This window comes from Haliotis rufescens, unplaced genomic scaffold (genome assembly GCF_023055435.1).
Source record: "Haliotis rufescens isolate VD_foot unplaced genomic scaffold, xgHalRufe1.0.p SCAF_6, whole genome shotgun sequence".
Classification (NCBI taxonomy): domain Eukaryota; kingdom Metazoa; phylum Mollusca; class Gastropoda; order Lepetellida; family Haliotidae; genus Haliotis; species Haliotis rufescens.
In genome coordinates this window covers 40513889-40540942 of record NW_025964334.1, presented here as the reverse complement: position 1 = coordinate 40540942, position 27054 = coordinate 40513889, and the positions used below count along the sequence as shown (strand labels likewise).

The window sequence follows — 27054 nt, the reverse complement described above, 5'->3', positions numbered from 1 at the left end:
GAAATGTATATATGTAGTGGTATAGACAGACATACATGACATGTATACATATAGTGATACACACAGATACACAGGACATGTTTACATGTTGGTTGGTTGGTTTGTTGTTTAACGCCGACACTCAGCAATAGTCCAGCTATATGACGGCAGTCTGTAAATAATCGAGTCCGGACCAAACAATCCAGTGATCATGAGCATCGATCCACGCAATTGGATCAGCGAGCCTGATCATGTTAGTCCCCTCTTACGACAAGCATAGTCGCCTTTTACGACAAGCATGGGTCGCTGAAGACCTACTTTACACCGGATCTTCACGGGTCACACGAGCACATGTGGTGGTATATACAGACTTACAGGACACGTATACATGTAGTGGTATACACAGACATACAGGACATGAGCACATGTAGTGGTCTGCATGTAGTGGTATACACAGACATACATGACATGGTTACATGTAGCGGTATAAGACATGACAACATGTACACATGCATTGACAGCAGACATACAGAACATGAAGACATGTAGTGGTATACACAGACATACAGGACATGATTACATATAGTGGTACAAGACATAACGACATGTACACATGCATTGACAGCAGACATGCAGGACATGTAGACATGTAGTGTTATACACAGACATACAGGACATGTAGACATGTAGTGGTATATACAAACATACAGGTATGCATTGCCAGCAGATATACAGAGCATGTATACATGTAGTGGTATACACAGACATACAGGACATGAATACATGTAGTGACAGCAGACATACAGGACATGAAGACATATAGTGGTATACACAGACATACAGGACATGTTTACCTGTAGTGGTATAAGACATAAGGACATGTACACATGCATTGACAGCAGACATACAGAACATGTAGACATGTAGTGTTATACACAGACATATAGGAAATGCATAGATGTTGTGGATTACAGAGACATACAGGACATGAAGACATGTAGTGGTATACACAGACACACAGAACATGCATACATCTCGTGGTATACACAGACAAACAGAACATGCAGACATCTCGTGGTATACACAGACATACAGGACATGTACACATGTAGTGGTATACACAGACATACAGGACATGTACACATGTAGTGGTATACACATACATACAGGACATGCATAGATGTAGTGGTATACACAGACATACAGGACATGTACACATGTACTTACAGCAGATATACAGGACATGTTTACATGTAGTGGTATAATACACAAGGACATGTAGATATGTAGTGGTATACACAGACATACAGGTCATGTATATATGTAATGGTATACACAGATATACAGGACATGTATACATGTATTGGTATAAGACATAAGGACATGTATACATGTAGTGGTATACACAGACATACAGGACATGCATAGATGTAGTGGTATACACAGACATACAGGACATGCATAGATGTAGTGGTATACACAGACATACAGGACATGTAGATATGTAGTGACAAGAGACATACAGGTCATGTAGTGGTATACACAGACACACAGGACATGTTTACATGTAGTAGTATAAGACATAAGGACATGTACACTTGCATTGACAGCAGACATACAGAACATGTAGACATGTAGTGTTATACACAGACATACAGGACATGTAGACATGTAGTGGTATATACAAACATACAGGTATGCATTGCCAGCAGATATACAGAGCATGTATACATGTAGTGGTATACACAGACATACAGGACATGAATACATGTAGTGACAGCAGACATACAGGACATGAAGACATATAGTGGTATACACAGACATACAGGACATGTTTACCTGTAGTGGTATAAGACATAAGGACATGTACACATGCATTGACAGCAGACATAGAGAACATGTAGACATGTAGTGTTATACACAGACATATAGGAAATGCATAGATGTTGTGGATTACAGAGACATACAGGACATGAAGACATGTAGTGGTATACACAGACATACAGAACATGCATACATCTCGTGGTATACACGGACAAACAGAACATGCAGACATCTCGTGGTATACACAGACATACAGGACATGTACACATGTAGTGGTATACACAGACATACAGGACATGTACACATGTACTTACAGCAGATATACAGGACATGTTTACATGTAGTGGTATAATACACAAGGACATGTAGATATGTAGTGGTATACACAGACATACAGGTCATGTATATATGTAATGGTATACACAGATATACAGGACATGTATACATGTATTGGTATAAGACATAAGGACATGTATACATGTAGTGGTATACACAGACATACAGGACATGCATAGATGTAGTGGTATACACAGACATACAGGACATGCATAGATGTAGTGGTATACACAGACATACAGGACATGTAGATATGTAGTGACAAGAGACATACAGGTCATGTAGTGGTATACACAGACACACAGGACATGTTTACATGTAGTAGTATAAGACATAAGGACATGTACACTTGCATTGACAGCAGACATACAGAACATGTAGACATGTAGTGTTATACACAGACATACAGGACATGTAGACATGTAGTGGTATATACAAACATACAGGTATGCATTGCCAGCAGATATACAGAGCATGTATACATGTAGTGGTATACACAGACATACAGGACATGAATACATGTAGTGACAGCAGACATACAGGACATGAAGACATATAGTGGTATACACAGACATACAGGACATGTTTACCTGTAGTGGTATAAGACATAAGGACATGTACACATGCATTGACAGCAGACATAGAGAACATGTAGACATGTAGTGTTATACACAGACATATAGGAAATGCATAGATGTTGTGGATTACAGAGACATACAGGACATGAAGACATGTAGTGGTATACACAGACATACAGAACATGCATACATCTCGTGGTATACACGGACAAACAGAACATGCAGACATCTCGTGGTATACACAGACATACAGGACATGTACACATGTAGTGGTATACACAGACATACAGGACATGTACACATGTCGTGGTATACACATACATACAGGACATGCATAGATGTAGTGGTATACACAGACATACAGGACATGTACACATGTACTTACAGCAGATATACAGGACATGTTTACATGAAGTGGTATAATACACAAGGACATGTAAATATGTAGTGGTATACACAGACATACAGGTCATGTATATATGTAATGGTATACACAGATATACAGGACATGTATACATGTATTGGTATAAGACATAAGGACATGTATACATGTAGTGGTATACACAGACATACAGGACATGCATAGATGTAGTGGTATACACAGACATACAGGACATGTAGATATGTAGTGACAAGAGACATACAGGTCATGTAGACGTGTAGTGGTATACACAGACACACAGGACATGTTTACATGTAGTAGTATAAGACATAAGGACAAGTACACATGCATTGACAGGAGACATACAGAATATGTAGTGATAAACACAGTCATACAGGTCATGTATACATGTAGTGGTGTACACAGTCATAACGACATGAACACATGCATTGACAGCAGATGTACAGAACATGTATACATGTAGTGGTATACAGAGACATACAGGACATGTACACGTGTAGTGGTATACACGGACATACAGGACATGTACACATGTAATGACAGCAGACATACAGGACATGAAGACATGTAGTGGTATACACAGACATAGAGCACATGTTTACATGTAGTGACAGCAGATGTACAGAACATGTATACATGTAGTGGTATACACAGACATACAGGACATGTACACATGTAATGACAGCAGACATACAGGACATGAAGACATGTAGTGGTATACACAGACATAGAGCACATGTTTACATGTAGTGACAGCAGATGTACAGAACATGTATACATGTAGTGGTATACACAGACATACAGGACATGTACACATGTAATGACAGCAGACATACAGGACATGAAGACAAGTAGTGGTACACGCAGACATAGAGGACATGTTTACATGGACTGGTATAAGACATTAGGACATATAGACATGCATTGACAGGAGACAAACAGAACATGTAGACATGTAGTGGTATACACAGACATACAGGACATGTTTACATGTAGTGGTATAAGACATAAGTACATGTACACATCCATTGACAGCAGACATACAGAACATGTAGATATGTAGTGGTATACACAGACATACAGGACTTGTATACATGTAGTGGTATACACAGACATACAGGACATGTTTACATGTCGTGGAATACACAGACATACAGGACATGTACACATGCATTGACAGCAGACATACAGGACACGTATATATGTAGTGGTATACACAGACATACAGGACATGTATATATGTAGTGGTATACATAGAGATACAGGACATGAAGGCATGTAGTGGTATACACAGACATACAGGACATGTTTACATGTAGTGGTATAAACAGAGATACAGGACATGTTTATATGTAGTGGTATACACAGACAAACAGGACATGTTTACATGTAGTGGTATACACAAACATACAGGACATGTAGACATGTAGTGGTATACACAGACATACAGGACATGTTTACATGTAGTGGTATACACAGACATACAGGACATGTTTACATGTAGTGCTATACACAGACATACAGGACATGTATACATGTGGTGACAGCAGAGATACAGGACATGTAGACATGAAGTGGTATACACAGACATACAGGACATGTATACATGTAGTGACAGCAGAGATACAGGACATGAAGACATGTAGTGGTATACACAGACATAGAGGACATGTTTACATGTAGTGACAGCAGATGTACAGAACATGTATACATGTAGTAGTATACACAGAGATACAGGATATGTTTACATGTAGTGGTATACACGGACATACAGGACATGTACACATGTAATGACACAGACATACAGGACATGAAGACATGTAGTGGAATACACAGACATAGAGGACCTGTTTACATATAGTGACAGCAGATGTACAGAACATGTATACATGTAGTGGTATACACAGACATACAGGACATGTACACATGTAATGACAGCAGACATACAGGACATGAAGACATGTAGTGGTACACACAGACATAGAGGACATGTTTATATGCACTGGTATAAGACATAAGGACATGTAGACATACATTGACAGCAGACATACAGAACATGTAGACATGTAGTGGTATACACAGATATATAGGACGTGCATAGATGTAGTGGTATAAAGAGACATACAGGACATGTTTACATGTAATGACAGCAGACATAGAGGACATGTTTACATGTAGTGGTACACACAGACATAGAGGACATGTTTACATGTAGTGGTATAAGACATTAGGACATGTACACATGCATTGACAGCAGACATACAGAACATGTAGACATGTAGTGGTATAAGACATAAGTACATGTACACATGCATTGACAGCAGACATACAGAACATGTAGACATGTAGTGGTATTCAGAGGCATACAGGACTTGTATACATGTAGTGGTATACACAGACATACAGGACATGTACACATGTCGTGGAATACACAGACATACAGGACATGTACACATGCATTGACAGCAGACATACAGGACATGTTTACATGTAGTGGTATTCACAGGCATACAGGACTTGTATACATGTAGTGGTATACACAGACATACAGGACATGTTTACATGTCGTGGAATACACAGACATACAGGACATGTACACATGCATTGACAGCAGACATACAGGACACGTATATATGTAGTGGTATACACAGACATACAGGCCATGTATATATGTAGTGGTATACATAGAGATACAGGACATGAAGGCATGTAGTGGTATACACAGACATACAGGACATGTTTACATGTAGTGGTATAAAGAGAGATACAGGACATGTTTATATGTAGTGGTATACACAGACATACAGGACATGTATACATGTAGTGGTATACACAGAGATACAGGACATCTTTATATGTAGTGGTATACACAGACGTACAGGACATGTTTACATGTAGTGGTATACACAGACATACAGGACATGTTTACATGTAGTGGTATACACAGAGATACAGGACATGTTTACATGTAGTGGTATACACAGAGATACAGGACATGTATACATGTAGTGGTATACACAGACATACAGGACATGAAGACATATAGTGCTATACACAGAGATACAGGACATGTTGACATGTAGTGGTATACACAGAGATACAGGACATGAAGACATGTAGTGGTATACACAGAGATACAGGACATGTTTACATATAGTGGTATACACAGACATACAGGACATGTTTACATGTAGTGGTATACACAGACATACAGGACATGAAGACATATTGTGGTATACACAGACATACAGGACATGTTTTCATGTAGTGGTATACACAGACATACAGGACATGTTTACATGTAGTGGTATACACGGAGATACAGGACATGTTTACATGTAGTGGTATACACAGAGATACAGGACATGTGGACATGTAGTGGTATACACAGATATACAGGACATGTTTACATGTAGTGGTATACACAGACATACAGGACATGTATACATGTAGTGGTATACACAGACATACAGGACATGTACACATGCATTGACAGTAGACATACAGGACATGTAGACATGTAGTGGTATTCACAGGCATACAGGACTTGTATACATGTAGAGGTATACACAGACATACAGGACATGTTTACATGTCGTGGAATACACAGACATACAGGACATGTACACATGCATTGACAGCAGACATACAGGACACGTATATATGTAGTGGTATACACAGACATACAGGACATGTATATATGTAGTGGTATACATAGAGATACAGGACATGAAGGCATGTAGTGGTATACACAGACATACAGGACATGTTTACATGTAGTGGTATAAACAGAGATACAGGACATGTTTATATGTAGTGGTATACACAGACATACAGGACATGTAGACATGTAGTGGTATACACAGAGATACAGGACATCTTTATATGTAGTGGTATACACAGACGTACAGGACATGTTTACATGTAGTGGTATACACAGACATACAGGACATGTTTACATGTAGTGGTATACACAGAGATACAGGACATGTTTACATGTAGTGGTATACACAGAGATACAGGACATGTGTACATGTAGTGGTATACACAGACATACAGGACATGAAGACATATAGTGCTATACACAGACATACAGGACATGTTGACATGTAGTGGTATACACAGAGATACAGGACATGAAGACATGTAGTGGTATACACAGAGATACAGGACATGTTTACATGTAGTGGTATACACAGACATACAGGACATGAAGACATATTGTGGTATACACAGACATACAGGACATGTTTTCATGTAGTGGTATACACAGACATACAGGACATGTTTACATGTAGTGGTATACACGGAGATACAGGACATGTTTACATGTAGTGGTATACACAGAGATACAGGACATGTGGACATGTAGTGGTATACACAGACATACAGGACATGTACACATGCATTGACAGTAGACATACAGGACATGTAGACATGTAGTGGTATTCACAGGCATACAGGACTTGTATACATGTAGAGGTATACACAGACATACAGGACATGTTTACATGTCGTGGAATACACAGACATACAGGACATGTACACATGCATTGACAGCAGACATACAGGACACGTATATATGTAGTGGTATACACAGACATACAGGACATGTATATATGTAGTGGTATACATAGAGATACAGGACATGAAGGCATGTAGTGGTATACACAGACATACAGGACATGTTTACATGTAGTGGTATAAACAGAGATACAGGACATGTTTATATGTAGTGGTATACACAGACATACAGGACATGTAGACATGTAGTGGTATACACAGAGATACAGGACATCTTTATATGTAGTGGTATACACAGACGTACAGGACATGTTTACATGTAGTGGTATACACAGACATACAGGACATGTTTACATGTAGTGGTATACACAGAGATACAGGACATGTTTACATGTAGTGGTATACACAGAGATACAGGACATGTGTACATGTAGTGGTATACACAGACATACAGGACATGAAGACATATAGTGCTATACACAGACATACAGGACATGTTTACATGTAGTGATATACACAGACATACAGGACATGTTTACATGTAGTGGTATACACAGAGATACAGGACATGTTTACATGTAGTGGTATACACAGACATACAGGACATGTTTACATGTAGTGGTATACACAGACATACAGGACATGTATACATGTAGTGACAGCAGAGATACAGGACATGTAGACATGAAGTGGTATACACAGACATACAGGACATGTATACATGTAGTGACAGCAGAGATACAGGACGTGTAGACATGTAGTGGTATACACAGACATACAGGACATGTATACATGTAGTGGTATACATAGAGATACAGGACATGTTTACATGTAGTGACAGCAGAGATACACGACATGTAGACATGAAGTGGTATACACAGACATACAGGACATGTATACATGTAGTGGTATACACAGACATACAGGACACGTTTACATGTAGTGGTATACACAGACATACAGGCCATGTATATATGTAGTGGTATACACAGAGATACAGGACATGTTTACATGTAGTGGTATACACAGACATACAGGACATGTTTACATGTAGTGGTATACACAGAGATACAGGACATGTTTACATGTAGTGGTATACACAGACATACAGGACATGTTTACATGTAGTGGTATACACAGACATACAGGACATGTTTACATGTAGTGGTATACACAGAGATACAGGACATGAAGACATGTAGTGGTATACACAGAGATACAGGACATGTTTACATATAGTGGTATACACAGAGATACAGGACATGTTTACATGTAGTGGTATACACAGACATACAGGACATGAAGACATATAGTGGTATACACAGACATACAGGACATGTTTTCATGTAGTGGTATACACAGACATACAGGACATGTTTACATGTAGTGGTATACACGGAGATACAGGACATGTTTACATGTAGTGGTATACACAGACATGCAGGACATGTTTACATGTAGTGGTATACACAGACATATAGGGCATGTTTACATGTAGTGGTATACACAGAGATACAGGACATGTTTACATGTAGTGGTATACACAGAGATACAGGACATGTGGACATGTAGTGGTATACACAGACATACAGGACATGTTTACATGTAGTGGTATACACAGAGATACAGGACATGTTTACATGTAGTGGTATACACAGAGATACAGGACATGTTTATATGTAGTGGTATACACAGAGATACAGGACATGTGGACATGTAGTGGTATACACAGATATACAGGACATGTTTACATGTAGTGGTATACACAGAGATACAGGACATGTTTATATGTAGTGGTATACACAGACATACAGGACATGTGGACATGTAGTGGTATACACAGACATACAGGACATGTTTACATGTAGTGGTATACACGGACATACAGGACATGTTTACATGTAGTGGTATACACAGAGATACAGGACATGTTTACATGTAGTGGTATACACAGACATACAGGACATGAAGACATGTAGTGGTAAACAGAGAGATACAGGACATGTTTACATGTAGTGGTATACACAGAGATACAGGACATGTTTACATGTAGTGGTATACACAGAGATACAGGACATGTTTACATGTAGTGGTATACATAGAGATACAGGACATGTTTACATGTAGTGGTATACACAGAGATACAGGACATGTTTACATGTAGTGGTATACACAGACATACAGGACATGTTTACATGTAGTGGTATACACAGACATACAGGACATGCATGCAGTAACACTGACGACACAGATATGCAGGTTAATGATAGTTTCAATGTCCTCAGGCACCATTTACATTATACATCAGGGCAGAGTGGGGCAGTGAACTCGTCCTGCCGATTTCCGAGTTAAATTAAACTCTAAACCATCAGCTCAGAACGTTATTATAATCATAAGGCGCGTTTTACCAGATGCCCGAAGCTAATGACGTAATGATGTTGTTTATCTAACGTCCACAGACTTGATGTTGATGAACAGGGGAAAAACACTACATGGAAAGGTTATCTGTTTGTATCGAAAAAGTCCTAGTAGTTTAGTATAGAATATATGAAGGACTGCCTTCTGCCCCAGGTATTCTATTTCCGCGTTTCGACTGTCCAACTATGTATACATAACAAGAGAACGATTAAAAGTTATCACGAACCAACGAGGAAAAAATGTTTTTCCTAGATAAGGTACATAAAATGGAGTTTAATGTAAATGGCATTATGAATATTCACCTCATAATAATGATTTAGATTATATTCACTGTAACAGCAGACCCGTGAAGATCAGGGGTAGAATAGGTCTTCAGCAACCCATGCTTACCGTAAGAGGCGACTAAACGACCTGGTGGTCAGGTTCGCTGACATGGTTGATACATGTCATCGTATCCCAGTTGCGTAGATCGATCCTAATGATGTCAATCACTGGATAGCCTGGTCCAGACTCGATTGTTTACAGACCACCGTCATATAGGTGGAATATTGCTGAGTGGGGCGTTAAACAACAAACAAACACTGTGACAGCAGATGTTCACAATGCAACCCATTAATGTGAGAAGCAAACTACATACACAACCACAGAAGCATCCCAATTCAACACTCTGTCGCCTCCAGCAAATACCGACAATTGGATCTTGGCACTACCATATTTCACAATAACTTTATTTTCCTTGTATTTAACCAATACATAGTTAACTGTTTCTCTCTGCATATAACTGAGTTAGTTATTCACAGTTTTTCTTCGTTAATTAATACAAGTTGGATATTTGTGTGGTTAATGTTTCCACCAAACCATGCCAGTTTCAATTTCCCTCCAAATGTCGCGCAAGGACTGTGAAGCTGTGGTCGTGTTTTAATACCTAAGTGTTCCCCGAGAAGGAAAATAGATACGCTAGTTCCTCCTAGATGTGTACCTATAAGTCATATTACTGTAACAATGCCTAGATGAACAAACAATGTCAATCAAAATCGATTATGGAATTTGCTTCCTCTTCCTTACACCTGATTCCCGAGCTGTAAGCTTGTGCCTCGATCGAAACTCGAGCTGTCTGAACGCTTGGTCGGGATTTTCTCCCTTGCAGCAGCCAGCTTGTTCCCGTGTCGTAAATATACACAGTGTAACTGATTCCACTGACTTAGTTACATTGTTTGGGATTAATTGTACCAACATATTGCACATACAGGACATGATGTAGGCTCAACATGGGTAGCCACTCGCGAGGGAGTACTGAAACTGTCACATTCCTTTCTGTCCTTCAACGATAGAAGTAGAACTCCTACGCGAGTAAGAAGTGTTTTCGCTGTACCTATGTTCTTGTTTCAGGTGGACGTAAATCTACATTATGTTCAACAATGAAGCTTAAATCTATGGGAAATGAAAGTGATATCCAATATATTTAGTTTTATACACAAAACAAAAAGTAACAATTAAAAACTCATTTAAAACATGATGTAATATCTGTTGTAACGTCTTACTGGAACGATTGGTTCACTAAACACATACGAGGGGCGTTCGATAAGTATATAAGACCAAGTCGCAGACTAACTTTTGCATGAACATGTAAAGAACTGCGTACACTGTTCGTGGATAAACCAGTCATAGATTTAAACGACATTTATAAAAGACGCTATATTTAAAAAATGAAGTTTTTCGCCTTAAAAGACAAAACGAGGGTCAGCATTGCGCGCAAACAGCACAACTATTGGCGGCAGCATGTTGTTTCGGTAGTCCTGTCCTGTGACCCTTCCATGGTCAGTGTGCAGTGGCGCGGACAGCGTTAGCTCGTGAAGATTAAAAGATTCACTATATTTAAAAAAAGAAGTTTAAATCTATGTCTGGTTTATCCACGAACAGTGTACACAACAATTCTATACATGTACATGCATGTATGTATGAAATAACTAGTTGGAGAAACAGAGAACATCATACCCAATACTTACTTTCTCCTTGAAACTACAAAAAGTTGATTAATCACGCGTATTGGCCTTTCTTCCACAATGTCATGACATAATACTTATCACGACAGTTTCGCCATGACACCGAGGACCATGTTCGTTTATGAGGACATAAGATAATCGGTCGATGAATAGTCCATATTAACGCAGTTTGAGTATAATGACAGGGACGCCCAAGAAACATGCTGAGATGGATACTTACACTATTGTCCCTCGTTTTCTTCGTGTGACAAGGATGCGCCATGTCCCTGCATCTGCTCAAATAGCTGCCTCTGAAACAGGTGAGGCTGTTATTACTGTCTAACTTATTTACACAGTTAAACTAGTTGACGTGTAGGTAAGTATGTGTAGAAAGTTGCACGCTAACGCGATAGATGGAACCAAGTATATCTTAACCAATTTATTGGAAGAATATGAAGAAGACATGAAACGTTTTTGGATAACAACTTCTTTATTCATTGTAACTACGTTTCGGGGTACTGCTGTCACAAGTTCTTTCGTTACACTGCTCACAAACTCCCGAAGAACGTTGGGGATATACGACAATAACAGATGATTACATACATTAAAAGAGGTATTGAGTGATTTTAATGGTTGGACAAGAACAAGGAAGGACCCGGTGTAACATAACAGTAATAAAAAAATGTTGGTGCGGTGTATTGTATGGTGCAAACAACAACAAAAAGTGACAGGGGTATGTAGCGAAAAAATGAACGTTTGCCATGACTTGATCAATAATGGGCCATGCCTTCAACGATTGGTCAAACATTCGTTTATACGGCGTGGCATGGTCCGAATCAATCTCCTAATGACAACTGAGGGAGTCTTGTCAATCCCTCTTGAACCGCCTCGCTCAGTTCGACTATCATAGCTGGTGGCCATTGACGTCGGCGTACACGTCCCAGTCATGTTCTAAAGAGGAAAGTTCAGGACTCACTGCTGGCCATTGTATTCTGGTGATGTTTTGCTGTTGGAGGGAATCACATACGATGCTTGCACGGTGGGCTAGACCATTATCGTCTTGAAAGAAAAAAAACGAGGGTCAGCATTGCGTGCAAACAGCACAACAATTGGCGGCAGCATGTTGTTTCGGTAGTACTGTCCTGTGACCCTTCCATGGTCAGTGTGCAGTGGCGCGGTGGGGTAGCCTCGTGCTTACAGCGTTAGCTCGTCACGCAGAATACCCGGGTTCCATTCCCGACATGGGCAACATGTGTGAAGCCCATTTCTGGTGTCCCCCGCGTGATGTTGCAGGAGAATTGCTAAAAGCAACGTAAAACCATACTCAATATCCAGTGGCGTTCTGGCGATCATAGTGAAACCGCCCCATAACATGACAGAGCAACTCCCAAACCTGTTATGTTGCCTTACATTGAGATTGCCATAACGTTCGTTAGGACGCCTCCAGACACATCCACGACTATTCAGAAAGACTAGAGTGAGAATGTCTACGCTCTAAACGCCACTGGTGTTTGCCAAGAATGTGTCGATTTGCCACGTGACTTGCATATTAGCTGCATGCAGGTCAGTTACTTGGACCCCGGTGGCCTGGTGCGCGTGAAAAGCGATTTGATTTTTTAAAGTCTGGTTTTTGATTAATCGATCCGAGACTTATGTTCTTGTTCTAGAGCACCCCGTGCTTGGCAGACCATCTTGTGACACAATGAACATATTGGCTACCTCTCGCTAAGTTCTATCAGTTTGAAGCATGCCAACAGACATTACAGACAATACATTCCCAGTCTGACTACAAATACTGCATTAAAGCAAGCATAGAGAAATTACATGTTACAGTAGATAATGGCTCAGAGCAATTTGACGACCATTCGCTGAAGTGTCAAAATCAAGTATGACCCCATTCCTAAGCATACGGAGGAATTGCATGGTCCGCGTGCAATGTTATGGGTGTGTTGGGGCGTTAGGGTATGGTTCCGAAACCATTCTATCTCTGGCAGATATGTTTCCAAGCTGATCTTCTGACGACCGATCATAACAGTCCTATTTCACGATGCCCTGCTGTACACAAAGACACATTACTTCTACCATACACCTAGCTCTCTGGATACCGATGTAATGTGATAACCGTTACAATGTGTCCTCCAACGCCGAGGCTGATATAATCATCAAGCTTGTATTGGTTCATTGTCGCATGTCTGTATTTGAGAACAGAAAGTGTCAAAGTGAAGGCCTCATGTGTTCACTGCAAGTATTGTGCTGACACACTAATGGTTATAACAGGACAAAATTGGGATTCGAGGCCGAGGTGATAAATTCGTGGCACGCCTGTAAGCCACACACATCTGCACAGGGCAACTGGTCGCGAGTTAGCCGGCTGGAGCACCACACAGGAATTCCACACACACTTTTACAAAAGGAGTGTGTGTATATGTACTGATTGTAATGTGAAGCTAAACTTTATCTGATAGTCCTAGTCTACCAATAGTATAATAGTGATAGTCACCTTTGTCTGTAACCCTTTGTAACTAATACTAAAACTGCCATGTTGCCTGTTGTCCCCAAATGCTCTCCACTATGTTGTGTGAAAACATGTCAGTAATACGATCCCTGTTCACACAACAATACACGCCTAGATATACCAGGCGCGTTTCAGCAAAACGACAAAATTTATATTTATAATAAGAGTGGAAAAACGTCTTTTCATATAAATTATTTATGCCTCGTACATGTTGTCCGTAAGACTGACTGACAACGATCAATTACATAAGAATGAGTAAAACAGCCATAAATAGTAAGTAAACACTTTAAATAGCCAGCTCTTGTGTCGTGTTGCTTGTTGTCGACCTCATCATCGTGTACACAGTTCTCGGACATCGTCTGCTCTTCGTAAGGGATTGTTGTCTTTACTTCGTAAGGGATTATTGTCTTTACTTCGTAAGGGATTATTGTCTTTACTTCGTTGAACCTACAACAAAACATTTTATGTACTTGTTACATTTTATTTGATAAATAAAAAATAAAAATTTGGGTGGACTAACAACTGTTTCCCAATATCCACCATAATGTTCCGCCATGAACTTTTGTAAGTCACATTGTCTGAACTGACAGAATTTCCTTTTGACTGAATGGTAATAATAATCCTTGTCCTATTCAAAAGCGCGCTCTATCAGGCAACATATCACAGTTCCTGGTAGCATTGTTATACAATGTGATTCTAAAATAGAGTATCAGTATGTCTAGATTTTACAGGAACACGTGAATATATAGTGGCCTAAAACATATTTCAAAATCAGACAGGGATTATATGAGCGACTTCAATGAGTGAACATTTAACGTCGCATTAGCAATGACTGTTTCAGCTCTATTGCCAAGGAGTTCTTACAACCATTTGGAGGCTATGTATTGCAGCTTCACATACTTTCATTTTATTGGTTTCTAAATTTCAGAAAAGAAGATTTGGAAATGCAATATGCATGGTGCTAGATTAATAGATCTAGTGTCACATCTGAAGGTCAAACGTCATCACGGGTATAACAACGTACACAGCATTAATATAGATAATCGCGCAAATCACAACGTACTGCTTATCACAAACAACACATGATACATGAATGAATGGCTGGTCATAAGCAATGATTAGGAGTTTTGGCAGCCATCTTGAAATATTTATATCAGGAGTGAGTGAGTTGGGTTTAACGTCGCTTTGAACAGTATTACAGTTATATCACGGCGTGTCAGCGTCATGTGGGAGGAAAGCCCGAAGTGATGCAGGTCTCAGACGTTTACCACTTCGGTAAAACCGGCGACCACGGGTATGGTGCTGACGAACCTAGGAACATAACTGGGGCGACCCGAGATTATAATCCACAATCTTAGGTTTCTGTTTTGCCCAACGGTCGCAGCCCTGGACAGCGAATTCCTGGGTCAGCCCCGGTCATAGGAGGATCTTATTATTTGGGTCATCCATCGCAGTTGATGTTGATTTCAGAATGGATGCTGATAACGATAAACGTCTTAAACCAACCGCCATAATCGAACATTATCAAGCACTAAAAACAATATATCTCACAGGGATGAGCACATTGTCCGTGAAGCAAAACACATAAATTGTAAAGATGGACACGCGACTCCGAGTAACAGTTTTAACTGTTTTATATGTATTAATATATGTTCAGTAGATAGATGGCGTTTTTTTCTTTTCTTACGTTTATTTCTTATTTTTAAATTTTGGAGGGTGGAATGGGGATGGGTATATTGTCAGTGATGTGGATATACTGAAGGGAAAATATCACAGTTCATTCAAAATTATCAGCATTTCCTTCAAGACAAAACTTATATTGCTTTGTAAATCCTAAAAAAGTATCCTTTCGCACCCTAATTCTAGTGGCCTTGTGCTTCTGTTGTCACAGACGCTCCCGTGTAGTAAAGGCGGAACTAAAGACATAACGAGCAAGTAAGTGTGTTGACAGGCGCGTGTGCTCGGGGATTCCCCAGAGGAGACACTCTCCTCCCGATTGGCTGTGGTGTCCAGGGGACGCGAGAGTATAGTAACAAGGTAGTGGAGGCATCTACCCGACAGTACAGCCCACTTTAAACCCACGTGAAATATGTATATGGATGACATCATCAGGTTTATCATGACATTAAACCACACAGCCACTCCTTTACAGGCAACATAGTAGGAGTAAATTACCAAAGACGTTTAATTAAGTTTAATTAAGAGCCAAATGGATCTGTCATATACATTACACATCACAGATCCCTTGAATGTAGAATGTCTTGTTCTTGAACTTGTGAATATACGAACGGTTCCTAACATCGTCCACACCAAATGTCTTAACTCGCCAAACCGAAACCTGCATCAGCTCGTATGCTTTGCCTTGAATTATGACAGTGTGGACAATATTCTGGGAACTCATTCGTTGTTCTGTTGATAATGAATTTTAACGTTGGACAAATGAGTCCAGATTTACAAATATCTAAATCAATCATAACATTACCTCTTCCGTATTCCCAACAGACAATATAAAAATACAAATCATATATATTATCTTAACAGCCTATCAAATTAAACAGCCTTAATTTCACAATATTCAGTTGATTATGATCATTTCCCCACAACATTGCTCTCAATCGTTAAGATTAAATCATGTTGCTTCTATTACTTCAAAATTAATAATGGAGTTAATATCATGTTATTCTTCATCAGTGAACATAACTAGTGTTCAGTAGCCCCAGAGCTCCCCGAGAAGGCAGCTTCCAAGCAGGTTGCATGTACCTATGCAGTGATCAAAGAGAAAGCATCTCTTTTTAGTGTTTTTCAATGCTTCTTTGGAATTCCTGTATTCTCTGAAACACACACGCTTTCAAATGTCATTCCCGGAAAACTACAAATCGAAACGGCAGTTAACTGAAATCATTTGACCCCTATTTCGATAATGCGTCGTCAACATGACCTAGTCATTGGCAGTTCCGATACGCATAGCCACTCCACCTTCAGGCCACCGCAGTGTTTAGAGTCGCTTGCAGTTGTGTGCAAAAGTTGATCTCAAAAGAAAAAAGCCAAACCCCTTAGCCAATATAACTTACGTTCAATAAATAGTTAGTCTCAATAGCTTAGTAGTTTTAAAGAAGTATGAACAATTCGTGTAGAATGTTTGTATGCATTTGTTTATTGCGTAATGATGATATTTTTGCTGGATGCATTAGTCCCAACTATATAACATCCATGGGGGCAGTAAGAGCAACACGGTTACGTTGGACCGTCTACAATAGTTAAAGTCTCTTCACATCTTTGTAAAGCCTTGAAGCAACGCTCTGTAAAATGAAAGTCCAATGACAAATGTATTCGACGCATAAATAAACTCTTGGTCTTGCTAATGGTACTTGACTCATTCACCTGAAACAGTGCTAGTAATCCTATTTATTTCTATGTTCCAATTACATGGGTTTTCCATTTAGTCAAGTGATTATAAACCACAACAAAGGATGTAGGTAAACATGGGTATTACGTATATCTAGCCTGGACCCAGCTCCTATGACGAGTTAATAACATTGCTAATTTGAATAAGAAATGTTAAGTAGCTGCAGGGTAAAACACCTTTCTTGTTTATGAATTAATACCAAAACAGAAATTCCGATTCGTTTATATGAACATTATTCTGACTTGCAAGTGAATACTTTGAAAACATGCATGCATAATTGTCCCGATAAGATATGATTATTTCGTACATTTCGATGGAGCTGACATGAGATTGCTGCTGCACTGACTCTGGCAGGTGCACCCAAATAACCCACACGCCATTTCCCTCTTATCTGGTGAATAGAAATGAAAACCAAAACATTAAGGCCTCGCGCTAAACCATTGTGCTCAAAATAAACATAACAGCAAGATTGAATGGTTTTATCATGGTTATCGTTCTGAAGAGATTTTGAAGAGGAGCGGTTGAATTGGACAAGCTGCACCTGTGCCGCGGTGTAGAATCACACTGTTGCTCTCACAACCAGCACAAATCTGGGTAACAGTAAACACGGGTGTCGTAGCATTGCTCCCATAATAGTACAATTGCTCTATGGAGAACGACTCACTGCAAAACGTCAGTATAAACAATGTATGGTTTTATCATGTTTCCCTATTCAGCTATAACCTCACTCAAATTTCCTACGAGTCTCTGATTATTAGTTTAACTTCCCTGTTGTGCACGAGACGGTATGCTTTCCATGCTTCTCATTGTACTCCTTATACTCCTTATCAGGGTGATTCACGCTGACTCAAAGTTGTTGACATATCGATGAATTTGACAGGTGTGTGATATAGTATCTTTATGTAAATAGCCTCATTACAAATGTTAGAATAGGACAATATAGCAGTGCATTTGCTAGCCACGATCATGACGTCACTACATTATCTCGAAACGTGATCTCCTGTGTCAATCTAGGTCCAGCCCAGCATAACAGGATCAGCCGTTTGTAGCGTTAGCCCTACCCCGATCTACAAACGATGCATTGTAAAAGACACATTGCACAAAATGCCATCAAATACAAACACACACTCCAAATATATAACTTTCACTGTACTGTACACCCCACGGGCTCGTTATTAATAAAACTTTTCGACCTCCATCTTGGAAGGTGTACCTCCGGGGACACACATCCTCGTGAGGACAGCTATCAGCATCATGTCAACGTCTGCCACTGCAGCATTCACACCAGAAAGGGTTTATCTGTTTGCAAGGTCAGGCAAAAGCTACTCACATTGAAATCCCCGGAGTCGGGCCACCTGTCGCTGTTCTTGACAAGACCATATACAGTCACGTGATCTGAAGGGAACACCCCACATGCTTGGCAACCGTACCATGCACAACAACGCATGTCTTTGAGGGACGTTTATATCATGTTGGTGTTCAGGGCTTTTACAACCCTCTGCGTCTGTGATATTTTAGTGAAAATTCATGAAATAATGCGAGCAACTCTTGTCCGCATTAAGAAAGTAACGCATATTTCCCTGGACATGCTGGGGTCATTGTCACGTCGGGTGCACTGCACATGTCGGAAACAATGACACAAATCACACAACAAAGATCCCAATAATCTATAAAATAATATTTAAAACCAAATCCGTTTCACATAGCCACACATGGCTGAGTGAATAATAATAATAATATTTTATTGAAGTATCACATTGTAAAAAATAAGTATGACAATAAAAGATGCATAAAAAATATACAATGTCAGGCTGTGTGGCATATAAACAGCACACATACAAATGTGCCTACAAAGTATACCATGTCAGGCTGTGTGGCATATATACAGCACACATACAAATGTGCCTACAAAGTATACCATGTCAGGCTGTGTGGCATATATACAGCACACATACAAATATGCCTACAAAGTATACCATGTCAGGCTGTGTGGCATATATACAGCACACATACAAATATGCCTACAAAGTATACCATGTCAGGCTGTGTGGCATATATACAGCACACATACAAATATGCCTACAAAGTATACCATGTCAGGCTGTGTGGCATATATACAGCACACATACAAATATGCCTACAAAGTATACCATGTCAGGCTGTATGGCATATATACAGCACACATACAAATAAGCCTACAAAGTATACCATGTCAGGCTGTGTGGCATATATACGTATGGCATATATACAGCACACATACAAATATGCCTACAAAGTATACCATGTCAGGCTGTATGGCATATATACAGAACATATACAAATATGCACAAAGAGATGCATATATAGTTTAAAATATAAATTCCCTTAATCAATCGATGTTGGGCTTCCGGTACCAACAGCAGAATGCCTCGAATTAAATGATTTCGCTCGTCGACAGGGGCCATATGGTTAGGATCATAGTTAATTCCGCAGTTGAGGTGTATCGCTGGTTATGGGGCGGGAACGCCACATATAAATAGCAGACAGTCCCGGGACGCCGAAAACATTATTTGAGGGATTCTTTTGTCGATACCGCGAGCGCCACATCGATGGATTAACTGTAAATGCGTACCTTTTTATTAAATAAACTAGGCATACAGAAACTACAAAGGCGTTTTATGATATAAATATGTTATTCAGACATGTTGTAAACAAATACAATGCACGAAACAAAAATATAATTAATTTTAACAGATCACGTAATTCTATGCTTGGAGTCTTTGACTTTGGAGGTAACTTTATATATCACGTGTTGTGTCACGTGACTCAAACCAGACTCTTCTTTTGAAACCGAGGTGAGGTTAAAAGGGGTGCGGTCCCCAGAGATTGGGAGCATAAAAGAACATAACTATAACTATATGATGTAAACGATGCTTAATGGCGAAAACGTAATTGTTTACGCAGACTTGTATGTTATTAAACCTTCTCGCTTTGCGTAAGAGTCTAATAGTCCAATACCATGTAGAATATATGGTAAATACATTCCTTAGATACAGAACACCGACTTGACATGACTGAGGTTATGTAAAAGTACAAATGTTTTCTTCATATTAATGCTGAAGAAATATACAAATTCAATCAATTATTTACTCTAAATGATGTGATTGTTAAGTTTTGTGATTTACAGAAATGCCTGAAAACAAAAGAAAACTATTTATTTATTTATTTACTTACTTACTTCGCCAGACATTCACGTTTTAATATTTTAGCATAATTATATCCTGAAGCCTCCACCAAGTTAATGACAGGCTTATGCAATTTTGTATGTTGTACTTAATAGTTTAGTTGCTTTTAAATTCAATTTAAAGGACAAACATGGGTTGATAAAGACTAAATTTAGCCCAGATCTTCACGTGTGTGAGTGTGGTGGGGAGGGCGGTGGGACAAGCATGTGTTGTTGAAGACCAATTCTAGCTCAGATCCTCACGGGGAGACAAGCACGGGTTGATAAAGAACAATTCTAACCCAGATCCTAACAGAGCAGACACGCATACGTGCTGAAGAACAGTTCTAACCCAGATCTTCACGCGGCGAGACAAGCACGGGTTGATTAAGAACAATTCTAACCCAGATCCTAACAGGGCAGACAAGTACACGTTGTTGAAGAACAGTTCTAACCAAGATCTTCAAGGGGATAGACAAGCATGGGTTGCTGAAGACCAATTCTAAACCGGCTTTGCTCTCTTGTTGCATTGACAAAGTTGCTGCTCCGTCGCACGTCGGTGTTTTGCATACAGCCATGGGACTGAGAAAGGAGGATCCTAATGGGCCAATGTTTTCGACCCATAACCACAGTAGGGTCATAATCCTAAACAGAGGATACATGAGGAAAAAAGAATTTATCTGTTTACAACATAGCTGTCGCCTCTTACAAAAGATTTATTGAGGCACCACGCCAAGCTAACAGTCGAACTCCCATTTTCCCATCTGAACACAATGACTATTACCATAGCTTATCAATATTTGGCCATCAATTTACAATCTATGTTGTTCTGTTGATATGCTTCCTTTTCTTGCTTCAGCCAACCAGTTTCGATTTCCGCAAGGTTGATAAAAGTAGTCGTTGACATGAAGTGTCGAACTGTACAAAGGTAACCACAGTCCAACACACAAAAGCATTTTGATGTATCCGTGGCGTCACATATTCCTCAGAAAGATAACTACTTCTCGTGGATAAACGTGAGCGCAGGCTTCTAATGTTTACCTGATTTCGCGTCCTGAGTGATAAACCAGTTCACAGAATGTCCACGCGATCGACATAACACGCGAAGCATACTGTAAAGGGGTGACACACTGAACCCGTTTACTGATATTGCCATTCACCCTACACTCAGTAAGACAGCTTCAAGGGGCACGGCCTCGTGCCCATTTCCAGCCTCGGTCTCAATGTCGCAGTTGGTGCTCTGAATGAAAATGAGTTATTGTCGCAGTGTGATTACTGTATTCATCAACTGGTAGATCTGTATCATAGATTTTGACTCGTAACAGATTATCAAAGTGAGGGATATGAATCCAACTTGCTAGAACTGCCAATTTAACCAAGCGTAAACCCACGTTATCTTCGCTTGAGACGTCTCTTACACCAAGGAGTGCTTATTTTATTATGTTACCGAAAATATAAAAGCTTGGTAGGTAAAATAATATATAATTACATGACAAAACCAAAATATCTTGCGCTCGGCATTAAGGGGCTTAAACAAGGACGGGTCGGCTCGGAGTCAGTATACTGTGTCTGAGTGGGGTATTCATGTTAAACTGCGGCATGGTATCTCAGTGTGCTAGCACTTTAAATCGGCATCAGTTCGGACTAGTACAAGCAGCCACACACACACACACATACACGTAGTTGTCTGAAGAAGTAGCATATAGCAGTAGTATAGAGGAAGAAGTTGACTGTAGAAGTAGCATATAACAGTAGTATAGAGGAAGAAGTTGACTGTAGAAGTAGTATATAGCAGTAGTATAGAGGAAGTAGTTGTCTGAAGAAGTAGCATATAGCAGTAGTATAGAGGACGTAGTTGTCTGAAGAAGTAGCATATAACAGTAGTATAGAGGAAGAAGTTGACTGTAGAAGTAGTATATAGCAGTAGTATAGAGGAAGTAGTTGTCTGAAGAAGTAGCATATAGCAGTAGTTTAGAGGACGTAGTTGTCTGAAGAAGTAGCATATAGCAGTAGTATAGAGGACGTAGTTGTCTGAAGAAGTAGCATATAGCAGTAGTATGGAGGACGTAGTTGTCTGAAGAAGTAGCACATAGCAGTAGCATAGAGGAAGTAGTTGACTGTAGAAGTAGCATATAGCAGTAGTATAGAGGACGTAGTTGTCTGAAGAAGTAGCACATAACAGTAGTATAGAGGAAGAAGTTGACTGTAGAAGTAGTATATAGCAGTAGTATAGAGGACGTAATTGTCTGAAGAAGTTGACTGTAGCAGTAGTATAGAGGACGTAGTTGTCTGAAGAAGTAGCATATAGCAGTAGTATAGAGGAAGTAGCTGTCTGAAGAAGTAGCATATAGCAGTAGTATAGATGACGTAAAGGAATGTAGAAGTAGAATGTAGCAGTAGCATAGAGGAAGAAGTTCAATGTGGAAGTAGCATATTAAAGTAGTACAGACTAAGGAGTTGACTGTAGAAATAGCATATAACAGCAGTATAGGGGAAGAAGTTGAATGTAGAAGTAGTATATAGCAGTAGTATAGAGGACGTAGTTGTCTGAAGAAAGAGCATATAGCAGTAGTATAGAGGAAGAAGTTGACTGTGGAAGTAGCATATAGCAGTAGTATAAAGGAAGTAGTTTTCTGAAGAGGTAGCACATAACAGTAGCATAGAGGAAGTAGTTGACTGTAGAAATAGCATATAGCAGTAGTATAGAGGAAGTAGTTGTCTGAAGAAGTAGCATATAGCAGTAGTATAGAGGAAGTAGTTGACTGTAGAAGTAGCATATAGCAGTAGTATAGAGGAAGAAGTTGAATGTAGAAGTAGTAGCGGTTGGTAGCGTATGTTGAGGTCGTTGCTATCGATAGCAGTAGTTGGTAACAAGATAGTATTGGTCAAGTGTATTGTTTTTATCAGTGGTAATGAGGAAAATTGTTTAAAAGAGAATAAAGCCCTGAGTATTTTAGTTCTTAGGCACTAAGTAGCAGTAGCAGCAGCAGCAGTAGAACAACTAGTAGTATAATTTATCATCATTGGTAGTAGTAAAACATTTGTAAGGGACTGACCATTTGATATTCTGTTGGAGGTGGAGGGGGTGGGGTAGGGGTGGAGTAGGGGTTGGGAGGAAATTGATGATGTGAGCTGTTGCAGAACAATAAAACTCTGTTGGAGATTCCTATACGTTGCATTCGATACCAGGAAGAAGTTAAACGAGACCTGTTTGAGGTGACATCACAACAGGTGCGTGCCGAATGAATCTGTAAACCACGCGACCAACCAAACACCGTCAAACGTGTTTAAAGGCACGTTTGAATAGTAACTAGGAAGTTGGCGAGATTAAGCTTTCTTCACTCGCTGTCGGATCCTGCAAGAACGTTAGTCAGAAACTAATAAATACGAGTTTGAGACAATCAGGTTGCAAATTAGGTGTCGCACCTATGATATATGTAATGTCTAATAAATGGAGAAGATAAGTGTAGCTTAGGTTTTACGTAAGGAACAAACAATGCGCGTTCAAGGGGCATATGGGACATATGGGTCTACCGTTGAGGGAGACAGGATTCTACACAGTGCATGATTGGTTCTACCCTTTAAAAGGACACAGGCTTTACACAATGCTTGTATGGTTCATTGTGAGGCACTGTGTTTACATAGTGTATGTAGAGTTCTTGACACGGGGTTTACACAGTGTATGTATGGTTCATTGAGGGACACGGGATTTACACAGTGTATGTATGGTTCATTGAGGGACAAGGGGTTTACACAGTGTATGTATGGTTCATTGAGGGACACGGGTTTACACAGTGTATGTATGGTTCATTGAGGGACACGGGGTTTACACAGTGTATGCAGAGTTCTTGACACGGGGTTTACACAGTGTATGTATGGTTCATTGTGAGGCACTGTGTTTACACAGTGTATGCAGAGTTCTTGACACGGGGTTTACACAGTGTATGTATGGTTCATTGAGGGACACAGGGTTTACACAGTGTATGTATGGTTCATTGAGGGACACGGGGTTTACACAGTGCATGTATGGTTCATTGAGGGACACGGGGTTTACACAGTGTATGTATGGTTCATTGTGGGGCACTATGTTTACACAGTGTATGCAGAGTTCTTGACACGGGGTTTACACAGTGTATGTATGCGTCATTGAGGGACACGGGGTTGACACAGTGTATGTATGGTTTATTGAGGGACACGGGGTTTACACAGTGTATGTATGGTTCATTGAGGGACACGGGGTTTACACAGTGTATGTATGGTTCATTGAGGGACACGGGATTTACACAGTGTATGTATGTGTCATTGAGGGACACGGGGTTTACACAGTGTATGTATGGTTCATTGAGGGACACAGGTTTACACAGTGTATGTATGGTTCATTGAGGGACACGGGGTTGACACAGTGTATGTATGGTTCATTGAGGGACACGGGGTTTACACAGTGTATGTGTGGTACATTGAGGGACACGGGTTTACACAGTGTATGTATGGTTCATTGAGGGACACGGGGTTTACACAGTGTATGTATGGTACATTGAGGGACACGGGTTTACACAGTGTATGTATGGTTCATTGAGGGACACGGGGTTGACACAGTGTGTGTATGGTTCATTGAGGGACACGGGGTTTACACAGTGTATGTATGGTTCATTGAGGGACACGGGGTTTACACAGTGTATGTATGGTTTATTGAGGGACACGGGGTTTACACAGTGTATGTATGGTTCATTGAGGGACACGGGATGTACACAGTGTATGTATGTGTCATTGAGGGACACGGGGTTTACACAGTGTATGTATGGTTCATTGAGGGACACAGGGTTTACACAGTGTGTGTATGGTACATTGAGGGACACGGGGTTTACACAGTGTATGTATGGTACATTGAGGGACACGGGTTTACACAGTGTATGTATGGTTCATTGAGGGACACGGGGTTTACACAGTGTATGTATGGTACATTGAGGGACACGGGTTTACACAGTGTATGTATGGTTCATTGAGGGACACGGGGTTGACACAGTGTGTGTATGGTTCTTTGAGGGACACGGGGTTTACACAGTGTATGTATGGTTCATTGAGGAACACGGGGTTTACACAGTGTATGTATGGTTCATTGAGGGACACGGGGTTTACACAGTGTATGTATGGTTCATTTAGAGGGACACGGGGTTTACACAGTGTATGTATGGTTCTTTGGGGGGCACTGGATTTACACAGTGTATGTATGTTTCATGGAGGGACACAGGGTTTACACAATGAATGTATGGCTCGTATATGGACACGGGGTGTATACGCCCTGTTGACACTGACTAACATGTATACACTCTGCAGACACTTACTGACACGTTTACAATCTGAGGACATTGGCTAACATGTATACACTCTGCGGAGACTAACACATATACAGACTGCGGACATTAGCTGACTCGTATACACTCTGTGGACACTGACTGACACGTATGCATAATGTGGACACTGAGTGACACGTATACAATCTGCGGACACTGACTGACACGTATGCATTATGTGGACACTGAGTGACACGTATACACTCTGCGGACACTGACTGACACGTATACACTCTGCGGACACTTGCTGACACGTATACACTATGCGGACACTGACTGACACGTATACAACCTGCTGACACTGACTGACCCATATACACTCTGCGAACACTGACTGACACATATAAACTTTGCTGACATTACCTGATACGTGTACACTTTGCGGATACTGACTGACACGGTTACGCACTGTTGACACTGACTGACACGTATATACTCTGCGGACATTGGCTGACACGTATATACTCTGCGGACATTGGCTGACACGTATACACTATGCAGACATTGGCTGACACGTATACACTCTGTGGACATTG

The 27054-nt window shown here is 40.2% G+C and overlaps 1 protein-coding gene across 1 annotated transcript in view; it reads right to left on the bottom strand.

Annotated features, from left to right (window-relative positions):
• Positions 1 to 19378, bottom strand: part of LOC124115547 (ETS homologous factor-like) — a 31746-nt gene extending 12368 nt beyond the window's left edge. Inside the window, exons 1-3 of the mRNA XM_046476575.2 lie at positions 19296 to 19378; positions 14845 to 15006; positions 12286 to 12355 (exon numbers count right to left, since the gene is read on the bottom strand). The gene's annotated coding sequence lies outside the window, so the exon portion shown is untranslated. The remainder of the gene's footprint in view (positions 1 to 12285; positions 12356 to 14844; positions 15007 to 19295) is intronic.
• Between the last annotated feature and the right edge of the window lie 7676 nt (positions 19379 to 27054).